The following is an 18,354-nucleotide window of genomic DNA, read 5'->3' as shown; positions in this document are numbered from 1 at the left end:
AATCTTATTCAGCATCTTTGGGGCATCCTGAAATGGTAGGTGGAGGAGAACAAGGTCTATAATATCCACCAGCTCCCTGATGTCTTCATGGAGGAGTGGAAGAGGATTCTAGTGGCAGATCATGATGCTTTAGAGAACTCCATGCCCAAGAGGGTTATAGCAATGCTGAAAAATAATGGTGTCTACATGAACGAAACGTCAACTATTGTGATCTATCAGTCTTTTTCATATTATTGCGATCCCTATGTCCAAAGGCACAACAAATGATGTACACGGTGTTGTAAATAAATTTATTTCCCTTTTTGGCAACAAAACCTGTGTGTGCGACAACATTTTTTGATTAATCTGATTGTGGGGTCGAAGGACCCTTTGACGTCTGCACCACACTTTCTAAATTTGTGAGTGTGCGGCACCATTGCCCTTTTTTTCATACACAAAATATTGACACTTGGGGCACTATTTGTTCATTTCAGATAGGAGTGTACTCACTTTTGTTGACAAGGGTTTAGACATGAATGGTTGTGTGTTGAGTGATTTTGATGATACAGCAAATTTAGACTGTTATACAAGCTGTACACTGACTACTTTACATTGTTTCAAAGTGCCAGATCTTCAGTGTTGTCCCATGAAAATATATAATGAATAATTATAAAAATATGAAGGGTGTACTCACTTTCTGATAAAAATACATAGCCAATATCATTATTTAACAATATATTCTACATATTTCCTGAATGCAGGAGAATCTGACTCTGGTCTCTGAGTTTTTCCTTTCTGGGTTTCAAGGCAGTCAATGTCTGAGACTTTTTCTGTTCTGTGTTTTCCTGGTGGTTTATTGTGGGACAATATGTGGGAACCTCCTGATCATCACCCTGGTGTCCACCAGCAAGAACCTCCACACCCCAATGTACTTCTTCATCTCACAACTCTCCATCAGTGACATCTTACTAACAACAGATGTTGTCCCCAACATGCTTCACGTCCTACTGAATAATGGGGCGACCATTACTTTTACTGACTGTATGGCACAGTTTTATTTTTTCTGCACTTCAGAAGGATTTGACTGTTTTCTCCTTGCAGTGATGTCTTATGACAGATATTTGGCCATCTGTAGTCCTCTTCATTATAATTCACTTATGACTAGTGCCTATTCCATGAAACTGGCTGTCATCTGCTGGGTTTTGGGATTTTCAGCTTCTCTTATTGACACATTACTAATACAGATGCTAGAATTTTGTGGTACAAATATTGTTGACCATTTTTTCTGTGACCTTGACCCTTTGCTAGAAATTGCCTGTTCTGATACCTACATTGTTCAACTTGATGTCTCCTTACTAGGTATTCCGGCAGTCATTGTACCGACCATACTAATTATTACAATTTATGGTGAAATTATTTCGGTCATCTTAAGGATCCCATCCAGTAATGGCAGACAGAAAGCCTTCTCCACCTGTAGCTCCCACCTCATTGTGGTCTGCATATTCTACTGGACTCTGGTGTTTATATTTTTCCAACCAAAGGACAATCATCGACCATCGGTAAACTCCTATCACTGCTATATACTGTGTTCACTCCTTTGATCAACCCCATTATATACAGTCTGAGAAATAAAGACATTAGGAAAGGCGTACAGTCATATGTGGCAAACGTCCATAAATCAATGTGCTTGTATGGCACCTCTAGGTGAGTAGAAAGAACAGCATCATAAAATTTAAGATATAAGCTGGAGAGTGGCTCTTTGGATGGCATTGATTAAGTCAGGCACAGATGGAGACCGAGAGCAGTCGGTTCTGTACCCTGTGCATTGGACAGTCAGTACAGTCAGTACAGTCACTGTACTATAGCTCAGCTCCATTGAAGTCAGTGAGAGCTGAGATACAGTACCATCACCCAGGCACTAAATAGAGACCAGAACCAACTGTTTCTGGCCCCATGTTATACATATAGCATGGGCACTCGAAATCTCCCCATACAGGTGATTGGTGTGGGGGCTGCCTGTAAATGAGCAAACTGGTTCAGATTTAATCATATTCCACCTGAATTTTCCAAAAGTTTTAGGTTGAACCACGAACCAAAAGTGTGTAGCACAGTGTTGGAGCATGATGCTGGCCTGATTTACATATCACATTGTTAGGGGCACAAGACCCCTGAGTGATGTTGTCGTAGTTAGATATCAGGCCTGGAGAAGTCACACACACAGCTGATGGTGTATCAAGTGAGTTCTAATTTTAATGGTGCAAAAAGGTAGCTTAAATACAATACAGACAAAAGCAGGTTGGACTATTCTAATGACATGATTGGTTGTAGAGTTATAACATAAAATGTGGCACATGACTATTGGATAAGGCCTAAGGTAATCTGCATCTCATTATTACTTTCCAAACTGGGATGAGCTTTCTCATGAAATAAAGAAGAATTTAAAATATTTATGTGTAAACCAACATCTTACACTAATTCTAGATGTATATATCAGGGCCAGAGAGATAATGATCACATGCTGGTCAGACCAGTCCAGCATTGGGGCTAACAATCAATAGGCTATAGAACCTTTTTCTACACACCCTAAGTGACCTATTCAGAGGCCCAAAGTCAAACAGCTTTGATCTTTTGTATACCGCAACATGAACCCAGCTTAACTGGCTTCATCTCTGAGAGGGAGATAGAGAGAGAGAGAGCAATCTCGGCCCCTACCTTCTTATACTTAATTTTTCAAGAGATATTGTTGGCCCCCCACATCTCCCCCATTTTAGACATTTATTTTCATATCAGATGAGTACGTTCATCTAGCTCCCTAGATGCCAGCCCTGCTGAATTCCCCATCTGATATTCTTATATTGTCTACCACTTATATCTATCTATTAAAACATCATTCAGTTTGTCAATTACAAAGGTGGCATGAGTGAGTCTGTTAAGAAAGCATATAACAAATAATGTCCATCCTTTCATTCTTGCCGTGGTTTAGGAACCTTTTTATAAGGAAGCTATGTGTTCCTGAAAACTTCAAAAGGGTCTGGAATAAAAGAAAACACCCGTTCATGTGTTACTTTCATTCTTTGAAACAAGCTCTGGACATAGCTGGCAGTGCTGTCATAATTGAGTTGTAAAGTCTGGGGAAAATACAACCTTTGTCTAGTCACATTTCCCAAACGCACCTCGAATAGTAACAGACCTGTCTTTCTATTTGGAGTGGTCTTCACTGAGTATAATGCTATAGACAAAACACTCTGGCCAGGGCCTTCCTGTCTGCCATGGTTTTCTGGATTTTTAACTTGAGTGTGCCATTCAACCTTTCCACTTTGCCTGAACTCTGCTCAATCCCCAATAAAGACATTATTTCCTTCATTATTTCACCTGTGAAATGTGTACCTCTATCAGATTCTATCACCTCAGGTATCCCAAATCTACACACAAGCTCAGAGATCAATTTCTTGGCAGTTTCCTGTGCAGTTGCTCAGCTGACCGGATAGGCCTTTACTACACAGACCAACACATACTCGTACATACAAGACTTAGGCAACTGTATGTAATCTACTTGTATTATCTAAAAACGATACAGGGATTTTGGTGTGCATGTGTCTTAACTACCTGTACTGGACTTTGTAGAGCAAATATGTGACATGCTTTTACGTGATTACCTGCAGCCCTTCCAAAACCTGAGGCAAACTATAGTTTACCCACTAGTAACTCCATGGCATTTCAAGAAGCATGCACCTTCCCGTCGGCCAAACTAGCCATTTGGGGGTATGCTGCTGCAGGAAGACACAGTCTATCCCCCATTTTCCACATTCCTTCACATTCTATGGCACCAGCCTTTGTCCTTTCTCAATTTCCTCACCAGTCACCTTACACCCTTGGAGTCTGCTAGGTCAATATACATTTTTCTCACCTGGCTGAGACCCTTCCATGGCAGTAGTGCCGCTGCTTGGGCTGCTTGATCAGCCTTTTCATTTCCAATACTCTCAGGGTCTCTTCCCTTTGTGTGAGCTCTGACTTTCACAATTGCCAACTGCTTAGGGAGCAATATGGCTCCATCAGCCGACTTACTAAGTTTCCATTCTTAATTGGTTTGCCCTGTGCCATCAGGAAGTTCCTGAACCTCCATATTGGACCATAACCATGTGCAATGCCATGACATGTGTGGTGGAAGGGCTTCTTGTACTATGGTGTCATGTATCGTAACTACAGCATACCCTGTAACAAATTTGCCTTTTTCTGTTAGGTATCTGGAACCGTCCACAAACATCTCATAGTCAGGATTCTCCAATGGGGCATCAGTAACATGACTGAAGCCACCTCTTTTGAGAGGGAGTTCAAAAATATCTCATCATCTACTCCCCCTTTGAATCATGAACTCCTACTGGTTAAAGAGTTGCAGGATTCAAAAGTCAAACAACGCTGAAATGAGATGTTGAAGGAGGATTGTAGAGCAAATTCCATCTTGCTCTGTCTTGCCAAGGAAATATGACGTCTGTCTACCTGTGTGAGGATTGCATAGATGTCATGTGGTTTGTATACCACCAGGGGGTGGTATAAGACAATGTCTAATCTTTTCTTAAGCAGGGCCTGTACGGAGAGTATAACCCTTACACAAGAGGGTGTTCCTCTTGCAACAGCATTCAACCGTGCACTATAACATGCCTCAGGACTGCAGTAGCATATCCCACCACCTCAGCGACATAGATTTGAAAAGGGTTTCTGATAGTTAGGCAAGCCCTTGTCAAACAGGTTTTAGAAGCCCATTCACAGTTTATCTGATCCATGGCCAAAAAGGTATGTAACTGAGCATGGGGGGGGGGGGGCACCTGCAGTTCTCTTACCACTGTAGTCTGTTCATCTGAAAGATGTTTGGTACTTTGGCTCAGACAATGACCTAAAAACACCACCTTTTGCTTACAAAATTGCAGCTTGTCTTTACTGGCCTTACAACCGTTCTGGTAGAGGAAACACAGCAGGTTCCTGGTAGCAGCTTCACATGTCTGTCTATCTGTGGCACAAGGAAGAGAAATTATCAACATATCGCAATAATATTCACTTAATTTCCTATAAAGGATTTGTCTAATCTTTTCATACTCTGGCTGTTTCTGACAGTGGATAGGAGTGAGCTCTCCTCCCCCCACCATCCTGTCACTTCCACTGTCACCTCTTCACTCTTTTAGTATATACAATAGTTAAGGTGATGATAACAGACAAAACAATAAATTCACATAATATTGTATAAAACATAATCGCAAATGACACAGACATCACCAAACGTGATTACTCACAATGCAGCCACTTCTAGATAGATAACAGTACCTCACTTAAGCTATTCAGGCCAGTACAATACTTCAACTGCCCTTAGGACACTGTATCCAAATCAGCAGCTACACAATAGGGCTTCTGCTACATACAATTACAGCTCTGCAAGACTCATCCCCCTCACTGGTGCAGACTTAGCCGACATGAGCTCATCTTATGTCTAGTTAGTATCTAAATCACTCCTAACATAGTAATGTGGCCCTGATAGACAAACACCCTGCCTATATCACCCATATATTCTACAGGAGTACATACAAAACCTACTGAGGATAGTGAGCTAAAACAAAATCACAACATGATATTCATTTATAGCCTTATCTATACATTGGCACCATACCTTATTTTTACATTTAACCATGGGTTAACCCTTTTCGTCCAAATCATTTTCTTGACTCTTCTGTGTTTTCCTATACGCGTGGATAAAGATGATAGTCAACTAGTGCTTGGTTTTCCTACTACATGACAAGAATATAATTGAAGCAAACAGTCAATACTGACACCAAAATTACATAAAAGTCAAATACTGGCATTGCAAAAAAACAGTTTTACACTCTAAAATTACAAATTGAACCATATATTCATAACTTTCCACACATTATACCAGTGGTGTTACAATCTATCACTTATAGCTGACATCTTAGTTGACTGCCATGTCTCACCCTCTACCCCTCCCCCTTCTTGCTAAATTCTACCAAAGCATGCATACCTCTGCTGTAGCTAAGAGGGACACTGGGGGGGGGGGGGGGGAGCCTGACTTTCATTGTGATTTATCTTGACCTCGATCAGACACAGGCAAGCAGCTTCTAGACTGTCTTTTGTTCTTGTCACTTCGCTTAGGACACCAGCAATTTCTGGTCACGTGTCCCTGTTTTTCACAATTAAAACATTTTTGAGTTCCCCTCCGCCCTTGCTGCCTACGGCAGCGGCCCTGTCGGCCTTGACTACTTGGTTTATAGTACCTGAATTGATGTAATTTTTGTTGCTGCCTTTTTCTTTCTCTCTCTCTTTCTCTCTACAGCAAACCCAACAGCCTTGGCATACAAGTCATCTGGGTTTGTGCATTTCAAATCTGGGTTGCAGCTTCTGATCTTTTCAGCCATATTTGGTCTGATTCCTTGCATAAATGCTTCAGCTATCATGGTGTTTTTCAAAGCATTATGGGCCTGATCCCACCCAGAGTCTGCTACTTTGGTGAGTAGTCTGCCATAATATGCTTCAATAGACTCTCCCTTCTGTGTTCTGTTACTACTGATAGGGAAATCAATACGTTCATATATATTCCCTATACGTGTATACATTCTTACAATACTTAAGCTTGTAACATGCCTCTCCAGGTCAGCTTAACCCATATTCTATATTAATCAGAATATTTGCAGACATAATGCCGCACCCCATAATAAACAGAGTAATAAAGTGGCTGGAATAAAGTGATAAGATGGTTATTAAAATAGTTTAAGATGAGACTAATGGAAAAAACCAATTTCAAAATAGACTTTGTTATGCCACGCGGTAAGGTGACTAAAACATACACTACGTAATGTGCACTGAGTTAACCTCATCATCAGATGTCAGAACAGTTAGAATATTCATAATTAGGGGCGGGATATTCTTATAATACTCATGTATAGAAATTGCTGAATCCTAACGGGTAATGATTACTCAATGACACACCCATATACGCCTACCGAGTAAATGATTACACAATAATACACCCTGTATGTACGCCCACTTCTTTGGGTATAAGAAGAGATGATTTGTTCAATAAACTTTAATGCTTTAGCTCAGATTCATCTTGTTTCTGTGTTGATTGCATCATTGCGAACCTCGAGGTTTGACGTAATTTGGAATCCATCCAATATACCTATTGGTCTGACTTGAGGACCACCCTGACAGTAAATGGCGCCCAACGTGGGGCTGGAAAAGGCAAAAGACCTCAATATCTAGAGACTCGGCAATAACAGAGTTAAGGATCAAAGGACACACAGACAATCACCGGTGAGGTAAGAACCATTGCTTCTTACTTACAATATCTCTGTGTTTCCGGGGGTCTTCTAACTCTGGGACCGGATCTGAAGGTATGCTATAGTCTGTCTCTCTGTATTTCCAGCTCAAATTATTTGGAAAAGAACCGTAGAATATCATTCTTGATACTTAATGGTATATTGGATTGGATATTTCTATGTATTACTGTTTTGTTATGTCTAACGTGTAACGGCTGTGTGAATGTATGAGTCTACCTAATACCTAGAGGGTATGGAATGGTCTGTTGGGGTCTGCCGTAAAGACCAACTCTTTCCGGGATCAGACTGGTGTGTCCGGTGGGTCTGGGAAAGAGCACCCCTGATGGGTGATACTAAATGCCAGATACCTCCTCTTGGGGACAATTAGAGATATGATGTACAAAGTACATCAAATGACTGATAGATCCTCTGTAATTCTGTCCGGTAACCAAAGAGGGACGCCGTTAGTCAGAGGATAAGTCTTGTCTTATGTTTGTCTTATATTTGTCTTATGTTTGTCTTGTAGTACGCACAACACTATCTCACATGATATCAAGGGAGTTTGAAAGGTTTTAGGTTGTTCTTGTTTTGTTTAGCATTAGTTTGCTTCACCCTCTGGTTGATATATAAAATCTATTGTTATGCAAAAAGTAGCCTGATATCTGTACCGTATCTAACTCCTCGGGTGGTGATCAACGACTGGAAGGTGACTGAAATTTAGGAAGTCACATTTGGCCAAAGGGGTCACTGAACTGTTCTTGGACCCAGCAAGCACTTTGTGAGCTACTGGATGGAAGAAAATGCCTGGAGTGGGAGTTAGATCAGGAGGGTACAGTATAGGGGGCATCTTATAGAGTACGGTAGTGGTATACAGTACTGAGAGACACAGAGGTTTGTATTTCAACCAGAGGTGGAAGAAGAGAAAATTGCAGACATGGGAAATGTACCTAGCCAGCAGGAACCTGAAGGGGTTAAGGCTTGTGATGCTTGTGAGATAGTGAACATGCAAAGTTGTTATGAAAGAAAGATTCAAGTAAGTTATTAAGTTATTGCAAGTTCTAGAAATGTGAAGTGATCCATTAGTGAGCTGGCAATCAGCCTCAGTGCTGATTAATGGGTTAATGACAATAAGTTGGTCAGAAAAGGAAGTTTGGTTTGAGGTAATGAAAGATATGAAACAAGAAAGTAGTTGGATTGTGAATAAGACTTTGAAAGGTATAATATATGAGAAAAATAGTAAATGTAAAGTTCCTCCTCCATCTCAACCCCATCTCATGTCTCCTGTTGCAACGGGACCAGGAGGATGGACTTGTGTGTATGGACAGCAAAACCATGATTGGTGTAAATAATGTTTTTGCCAAAAGGGGGGGGGGACCAAGATCACATAAAGGAAAAGGACTATATCATAATGTTTGCATCTAGACTAGGGCATATGATCCTGAACCTAGTGCCTCTGCGATAGAGCAAGAGGAAAGTTTAATTACATTGGAAGAGGAAGAGGTTACAAACACCCCGGGTATAACATCATTCACCCCTTAGATTTCAAAAAGCGCCAATGACTATTATCTCATTATAAACCATGGGGTCTATAAGATAAAAGGGGGCTACTCAAGAATGTACCAGACTCATTTGATTTGTAAAGGGGCCTCTATAGACAGATTGTGGGTCTGAACAAATATTTACATGGACAGATCTAGAGTCCATCTTAAAGAGAAAATGGGAGAATCTACAATTCCTGGAATGCAACCCAGTCAGGAAATCATGTAGGTGTCTTGAGTATTATAACTGTGAGAAGATGGGACACACCAAGCGTCACTGTAGGTCCCCACATAAGGGTAAAGTTCGGGGGAAGGTGTCATCCTAGAACTCACAATAGGATCCTGTATCAATGTACCACAGATTGTAACTGCTCATATATGTATGATCAGATTGATAGACTATAGTCAGTGATAAGTCACCTGTTAATTTATTAAGAGTAGATATACTGCTACAGTACAGGGTATACAGATGTATACAGTGTATACAGCCCCGCCTGACAATCCAGTATTAGAGCAAGTCCCTGTGGTCAAAGTCCCTGATAATGGGGGCCACACGGTGGCTCAGTGGTTAGCACTGCAGCCTTGCAGCGCTGGAGTCCTGGTGTTCAAATCCCGCCAAGGGCATAAAACCATCTGCAAGGAGTTTGTATGTTCTCCCCGTGTTTGCATGGATTTCCATCCCATATTCCAAAAAAAGACATAATGATAGGGAAAAATGTACATTGTGAGCTCTATGTGGGGCTCACAATCTACATTAAAAAAAAAAAAAGTCCCTGATAATGATATTGGGTATATGCCAGTTTCTCCGGTGGTAAAGCTAGGAGCAAAGTCCCTTATAGTGGAGTAACCTCCAGCAATAGTGAAATATATCACAGAATTAATTCCTTCTGGTGCAATAAAGCCTACAAAATCTTGTAACCTTAAAGAGATACAGTACTTGCTTTTGAATCCAGCTGTTGTAGTTCCTATTGGTGCAATGGATTCAAAAGGGGGGGGGGGAAATGGGACAAGAAAAATCATTATTTTTCTTCATTTGTTGATTTTATAGACCATGGCTCAGGGAAAATTAGGTTTTTCATATGTTTTTAATGTATCTTTCATTAATTCAGATGTTGAGTTTTTTTTGTAGATGGTTCAAGAAGCATTGGTGACGATGGACGGTTCTATACTGGGTATACAGGGATCACACAACATGAGGTAGTAAAAGCAGAACCACTCCCTCATATGTCTGCACAGGAGATGGAGCTGATGGCGCTCATTGAATTGCTTAGAGGGTCAGAAGGTAAACAGTACAACATGTACACTGACTTCAGGTATGATTTTAGAGTTGCCCATGACTATGGTCCCATATGGAGGGCAAGAGATTTCATTACAACAGCAGGTACCCGGATTAAACATAGGAGTCTCATTAAACAGTTGATGGAAACCCTGATGCTTCTAAAAGAAGTAGCTGTAAGAAAAGGTAAAGGCACACACAAAGCCACCAATGAGGCAGAGACAAGGTGCAAACAAAAGCAGCAAGGAAACCAAGGTGAAAGGACACCCCAGAAACACCTCCGCTGATCATGGTGAGTACTGAGTGTAACCAGATGGACTCAAGTACCTTTACAGGCTCTAACTTGGGAAACACCGGGAAAGAGATGAAAGGTCTGGTCAAAGGCTGGAGCTCAGGACAATGAAGGTCTGTGGAAGGTGGGATTGCGGGTATGCCTGCCAAGGTCCTTGTAGCTGTTCACGGTACGATCCACCTGTCTAAAAATGCTATTTGTGTTTTGGTGGATATGCAATGTTTCACACCTGGGTTTTCAGTGGTTGCCAACACATTTACACAAAGCATGGATGACATATACACACATGTATACAACACAATCCGGGTAGTATAGTTAAGGTGCCCCAGAAACATGCACCAAAAACCCTCTACCCATTTCAATGACTGCAGATTGACTTCATACAACTACCTAAGGTAGGCACGTATGAGTATGTTTGTGTGTTTGTTGATCTTTTCACAGGGGAAGGTGTTCGGCCACCAATGCCAAAAGCCATTGCAAGAGCCCCTGCAAAGAAACTGATATTGGAGGTTTTCTGTAGGTGTGGATCTGAAGCCATAAAATTTGACAGAGGTATCCGTTTTACAGGAGAGGTAATGCAAAATGTTATGCAAATGTTGGGGGTCACACAAGCATTTCATACATCTTTTCATCCACAAACTAGGGAAAAAGTGGAGAGACTGAATGATACCCTAAAGCTTAAAAAGTCAGAAAGCGAGAAATTGGGGAAATCCTGCACAGAGTGCTGGCCATTTGGTTAATTTTCTATAAGGTACACGCCAATGGGAAAAAGAAAAAAGAGAAAAAAGAAATTGCCTCCTTTTAAAGGTTTTATTTAGGTCAGCATCAAGGCTAGGCTTGTATTTCCCACAGACACTAGGCTAGGCATATACACTGTGTCCATTTCATCAGTTATGTCCAGAGCCTCCAATAGAGACTCTCACTTGTGCATAAACAAGCTTATGATTCTATTCCAGGTTTGATGGTCCTTTCCAAGTCCTCCTTACTACCACCACTTGAGGGGAAGGCCATTTTACTTTTATCCCAAATAATACAGCCCCTGATGTGTCACTAGAGCGCTAGAGGGTCTTACATCCCTGTCTGAAGAGATGGCTGATAACTCTGGTAGCAACAACCCCTTCACTGAGTGGCTGCAAACCCAGTTTGGAAAATGGAGTGGCCTAACATCAAGCCTTTTTGTCTCGGTGGCAGTCGTAGCGGCAATACTTGTTACCTGTGGATACTGCTGAATTTCCTGCAATCAAGGACTTTTTCATAGATTGACTGATACAACTATGTGTTTGGAATCAAAGCCCTGCAATGATGATTAAATGTGAAATGCTATAAGTGAGAATAAGATATGATCCTTCCCATACCTTCAGGGAATTCGGGAAGGCCCGACAATAGCTTCTTGCTATTGAAGTACTTGTGGATGAGGGAGGTCTCATATCTGTTCTCAAAAGGAGGGATTGATAGGGAAATCAATACGTTCATATATATTCCCTATATGTGTATACACTCTTACAATAACTTAAGCTGGTAACATGCATCTCTCCAGGTCAGTTTGACCCATATTCCATATTAATCAGAATATTTGCAGACATAATGCCGCATCCCATAATAAACAGAGTAATAAAGTGGCTGGAATAAAGTGATAAGATGGTTATTAAAATAGCTTAAGATGAGACTAATGGAAAAACCAATGTCAAAATAGACTTTGTTATGCCACGCGGTAAGGTGACTAAAACATACACTACGTAATGAGTTAACCTCATCATCAGATGTCAGAACAGTTAGAATATTCATAATTAGGGGCGGGATATTCTTGTAATACTCATGTATATAAATTGCTGAATCCTAACTGTTAATGATTACTCAATGACACACCCATATACGCCTACCCAGTTAATGATTATTCTATAATACACCCTGTATGTACACCCACTTCTTTGGGTATAAGAAGAGATGATTTGTTCAATAAACTTTATGCTTTAGCTCAGATTCATCTTGTTTCTGTGTTGATTGCATCATTGCGAACCTCGAGGTTTGACGTAATTTGGAATCCATCCAATATACCTATTGGTCTGACTTGAGGACCACCCTGACACTACCTTCAATCAGAGCATATATTCCCCTCTGTAACTTATGCTCCCGTATCTGTCCTGCATGATCTAATCTCTATTGGACCCAAAATTTACTATCAAACAGTCCTGTCTTAGGAACCCCTGCTCTCTTAAGAATCGTTTTTACTTTGGCGGCAACTTCTTTTCCTTCTCCCATCTCTATTAGTTCATATGGGATGTACCATATCTTCCCCATGTTAGCTGATGGCCAATCAGCCATGAGCTACCCACTCCTCTAGGGCAATTAAGATAATAGAGGGTCACACAGATTTCTCTTGGGTCACACAGACTTCTCTAGGGTAACACAGACTTTTCTAGGGTCACACAAACTTCCCTAGGGTCAAACAAACTTCCCTAGGGTCACACAGATGTCTCTAGGGTCACACAGACTTCCCTAGGGTCACACAGTCGTCTCTAGGGTCACACAGACTTCTCTATAGATTAAGGATAGAGAATAACTCTCCCTTCTGTGCCACCTTATACACGTTATAACAGATGTATCAACCAAATGACAGCATGGACAATAGACAAAGAATGATGTATAACATTTCCCATCCCGCTACAGACAACATACTCTTTAGGTTCTTCTGTACTATATAAAAAAATGGCATCGATTGTTGTAAAAGAAATATGCAGCATTAACCTCACTCACCGACACACAGGATCCTGGACACGTAGGAACTCAGATTAGTTATTTGGCAAGGCAACCACTTACCTACAGTGCTGTTTTAATCATATGAGGTCCTCCGGGCCCGTTTCCAAATCGGTTGGTGAGTAGATCAGTACACTATCGGCTGCACATCAAATGGTCATCGATGCCCTCACATTGAGCGCCAATTTCTGTTAGTGGCACAAGACCCCTGAGTGATGTTGTCGTAGTTAGATATCAGGCCTGGAGAAGTCACACACACACACAGCTGATGGTGTATCAAGTGAGTTCTAATTTTAATGGTGCAAAAAGGTAGTTTAAATACAATACAGACAAAAGAAGGGGCGAAAGAAAGAATTATTCCCATTCATTGGTGAAATGTGTCTGTGTCACTAACAGTTTCTTGCGTTCCTTTGGACCAACTTTTTTTTCTCCTGTGAACTATCGCAGTCAGGACGATACCGGGGGGTTCTGTCATCAAAATCTACCATAGAGAGCATGTTTAAGCCAGTGTGTGCTGCGTGAATGTCCAGACAGCGGAGATCCGGGACTAAGCGTCCAACTCCATGCGCCAGGCCAAGCCCCCATGATCTTTCAATCTAGGTCAACTTTTTTCTTTACTTGTGTAAAGCCGGAAAGACGATTTGTTTGTTTGTTTCTTTTTTTTTTTTTATCTGAAATAATTGACCTTTGAGACTTTGGAGAAGCTGCTGATTCTCAATAATTATTTTTTCAGACTGGATCCCAGGAGACACAGGAGGAAAAGACAAATCAGTCCCTAAAGAGTATTTCCCCCATGGTGCCTTGGCTTCTTGTTGTGTATATATGCAGGTACCAGTAGGCAGTCGCTGTTACATGCTATAGAAAAAGTGAAAGTGTCCGGCCACTACTCAATATCTGACAAAGATCACTGACCACACAAGGGGCCATTATTCATGGTAAATACATGATTTGTAGAAAAAAGATTTATGTCATGAGGAGGAGTGGGATTATTCAGAGCCATGGACATGCCTGCTGTAAGTACTAGAAGGTAAAGTCTTTGATGTTGTAGATACACATTGTCATTAGGGTTGAGCCAATCTCGAAATTTCAGGATCGATTTTAAAATCTGATTTCCGATCACTTTCCAGCCGATCCCGATCGTGAATTTTGCTCGTTCGCCGATTGGGATCCTAGTCAATCGCTCAATCCTAGTCAATGCTTCTCTTTGGGAAAGTCACTTTTAGGGTTGATCCGGTCTTAAGATTTACAAATCCCATTTCCGATCATTTTCCAGCTGATCCCGATCACTCAACCCTAGTAAGTGCTAAAGTGGAAATTAAGAAATGGGAATAGTCTTTACTTAAACTATACCTGGCAGGATGTCATGTTATCCTCAGAACGCAGGAGGAACATATTTAGAGTAAAAATCTTGTTTAAAACCTGGGTTAAATGTTTTCTACATTGTAAAGTTAATCTCTTTAAAATCAGGGTGAATTCACACGTCTGATTAGTGTAATTAGTGATTCTGTGTACTGTACAATATTGATGCGTCTTTCCTTATCCTTCATGGCCCAATATATATCGAGAAATACTGCACAAGATGATCAAGAAGAGTGATATTGTGATATGCATGCCCTGATATGAATGCTACACTTGTGTATGGCTGGCCGCCTAGTTGTTGTGATGATATTTATGGGCTATCAGGGGTTTTGCTAGCATTTTTTGTAATATTGGGGGGATAAGGACCTGGATTACTGGAACCATGTCCTGTGTCTGCTGAGACCAAGATAAACATATTTGTTTCAGGTGGTGTGAATTGCATATAGTGGCAATCAGGTGAGGAGTACAAAGACAAGTGTGTCAAGCATTATGGTGGGAGTGTCATGGTTTGGGGTTACATGAATGTTGCCATCAGTTCATTGAGGGAGCCACAAATGCCAACATGTACTGTGGTATACTGAATATGATCATGATCCTCTCCCTTCAGATACTGTGCTGCAGGGCAATATTCCGACATGATAATGACCCTAAACTCCTCCAAGACTGCTTTGCTAAGAAACTGAGGGTAAAGGTGTTGGACTGGCCAAGCCTGTCTCCAAACTGAAACCTTATTGAGCATCTTTGGGGAATCCTGAAATGGAAGGTGGAGGAGAACAAGGTTTATAATATCCACCAGCTCCCTGATGTCTTCATGGAGGAGTGGACGAGGATTCCAGTGGCAGCTCATGATGCTTTAGAGAACTCCATGCCCAAGAATGTTAAGGAAGAGCTGAAAAATAATGGTGTCTACACAAAATATTGAAACTTAGGGCACATTTTCTCATTTTACTTAGGGGTGTACTCACTTTTGTTGACAAGGGTTTAGACATTAATGGCTGTGTGTTGAGTGATTTTGATGGAACAACAAATTTATACTGTTATACAAGCTGTACACTGACTACTTTACATTGTATCAAAGTGTAAGATCTTCAGTGTGGTCCCATGAAAATATATAATGAAATAATTACACAAATAGGGGGGGGTGTACTAACTTTCTGATAAAAAAAAAAACATATCCAATATAATTATTTAACAATTTAACAATATAATCCACATATTCTTTTCCTAATCCAGGAGAATCTGACTCTGGTCTCTGAGTTTTTCCTTTCTGGGTTTCGAGGCAATCAATGTCAGACTTTTTCTGTTCTGTGTTTTCCTGGTGGTTTACTGTGGGACAATATGTGGGAACCTCCTGATCATCACCCTGGTGTCCACCAGTAAGATCCTCCACACCCCAATGTACTTCATCTCACAATTCTCCATCAGTGACATCTTACTGACAACAGATATTGTCCCCAACATGCTTCACGTCCTACTGAATAATGGGGCGACCATTACTTTTACTGACTGTATGGCACAGTTTTATTTTTTCTGCACTTCAGAAGTATTTGAGTGTCTTCTCCTTGCAGTGATGTCTTATGACAGATATTTGGCCATCTGTAGTCCTCTTCATTATAATTCACTTATGACTAGTGCCTATTCCATGAAACTGGCTGTCATCTGCTGGTTGTTGGGGTTTTCAGTTTCTCTTACTGACACATTACTAATACAGATGCTAGAATTTTGTGGTACAAATATTGTTGACCATTTTTTCTGTGACCTTGACCCTGTGCTAAAAATTTCCTGTTCTGATACCTACATCGTTCAACTTGATGTCTCCTTACTTGGTATTCTGGTAGTCATTGTACCGACCATACTAATTATTACAACTTATGGTAAAATTATTTTGGTCATCTTAAGGATCCCATCCAGTACTGGCAGACAGAAAGCCTTCTCCACCTGTAGCTCCCACCTCATTGTGGTCTCCATATTCTACTGGACTCTGTTTGGTGTTTATATTCTTCCAACCAAAGGACAATCATCGACCATCAGTAAACTCCTATCCCTGCTATATACCGTGTTCACTCCTTTGATCAACCCCATTATATACAGTCTGAGAAATAAAGACATTAGGAAAGGCGTACAGTCATATGTGGCAAACGTCCATAAATCAATGTGTTTGCATGGCACCTCTAGGTGAGTAGAAAGAACAGCATCATAAAATTTAAGATATAGGCTGGAGAGTGGCTCTTTGGATGGCATTGAATACGTCAGGCACAGATGGAGACCGAACGCAGTCGGCTCTGTACCCTGTGCATTGGACAGTCACTACAGGCACTGTACTATAGCTCAGCTCCATTGAAGTCAGTGAGAGCTGAGATACAGTACCATCAGCCCGGCACTAAATAGAGACGAGAACCAACTGTTTCTGGCCCCATGTTATACATATAGCATGGGCACTCGAAATCTCCCTGTACAGGTGATCGGTGTGGGGGCTGCCTGTAAATGATCAAACTGGTTTAGATTTAATAAGATACGATAAGAGAAGATAATCCTTTAATAGTTCCATAATGGGGACATGTCAGTGATACAGTTTCATAGATGGTACAGTAGTATATAACAAGAGAGAAACACATACAAGCTCATGGCAGATAGAGAAATCCTAGGAATCATAGCAACTAAAAAGAAACAAACACAGAAACACTGCAGGATCATTTAGTTCTCTGTGCGGAGTGATGTTAATAATACAGCTGACCGTGGTTGGAGGACACGAGGAGGGGTCACAGCATGTGGATATAACAGGCAGAAACATTTTTTTGCAGAGGTGGGGACATATGCAGCTATCATGATAACGTGGTAGTTCTTTGGTAGGTAGTGAGATCTCCTGCTCACAGCTGATAGTTTGGTATCTTGTATTAGCACTATTGTCCATTAACCACAAAAAATGCCCCAAATGTCCTTCATCACAAGCCCTCCTCCTTTCTTCTTACCACTGTGTTCTACTGCCCAAAAAAAGTCTGAAGCCATCCAGGTAGACAGGGTGCTGCTCTCTTGCCAAGCTTCCATAAACACATGGGGTAGGTGGGTGATGGTAGATTCCAGGCTGTAACAGAGTCCCATGTGTCCACAGTAAAAGAAAGAAATACCAGTCAGCTGTAGCATCTTCACACATCAGCAATAGATGCCAAAAATCATCTCCTTGAAAGAAGAAGTCCACACTTCCATGTAGGTTTCTCCTCCATGCCACATGATGAGACATGCTGTCCTTAGCTCCTGGGGGGATGGTAACAGGCACATGTGCACACAGGAAAACTCCAGCTGATTCAGGTCTTGAGTCTGGTCCATGCTTAACAATAGAAACAAAAAGAAAAAAAAATACTCCACAAGGTCTTCCATTCAATTTATAGCTGCTAATTCATAGTGCTAGTTTGTTTGGTTAGAGAATTCTTGAAGATACAGAGAAAAAGAGTGAAAATGGAAAAGGTTGCTCTCAGCTTGGAGCTCTGTATCGAGGCAGCCACTCAGTGCGGCGCCATATTCAACTTGAATTTTCCAAAAGTTTTAGGTTGAACTACAAACCAAAAGTGTGTAGCATAGTGATGGAGCATGCCGCTCGCCTGATTTACATATCACGTAGACTATGACGGCTGTTAAATATGATACTACAATATTCCTGGCATACATAGGGTTAATACTCTGATTACTTCATTCTTCTATAGTTTGGTACATGGGTGCAGTTAGCGTACATTATTTTAGAGTTGTCCTTATAAAGCAACAAGATGGAGGGTAACACCCCCTCTCATGAACATAAATGAATGACAGACACACATGTCTGGGTCGTGATGGTGGTGGGGGAGT

General features: G+C 41.1%; 1 pseudogene; it reads left to right on the top strand.

Annotated features, from left to right (window-relative positions):
• The first annotated feature begins 734 nt into the window (after positions 1 to 734).
• Positions 735 to 11,366, top strand: LOC142202310 (olfactory receptor 6F1-like; annotated as a pseudogene).
• The last annotated feature ends 6,988 nt before the right edge of the window (positions 11,367 to 18,354 follow it).

The sequence above is a fragment of the Leptodactylus fuscus genome, chromosome 5, assembly GCF_031893055.1.
Source record: "Leptodactylus fuscus isolate aLepFus1 chromosome 5, aLepFus1.hap2, whole genome shotgun sequence".
NCBI lineage: Eukaryota > Metazoa > Chordata > Amphibia > Anura > Leptodactylidae > Leptodactylus > Leptodactylus fuscus.
Note: the sequence above shows the minus strand (reverse complement) of the source record. Positions and strands in the feature narration are given on the sequence as shown.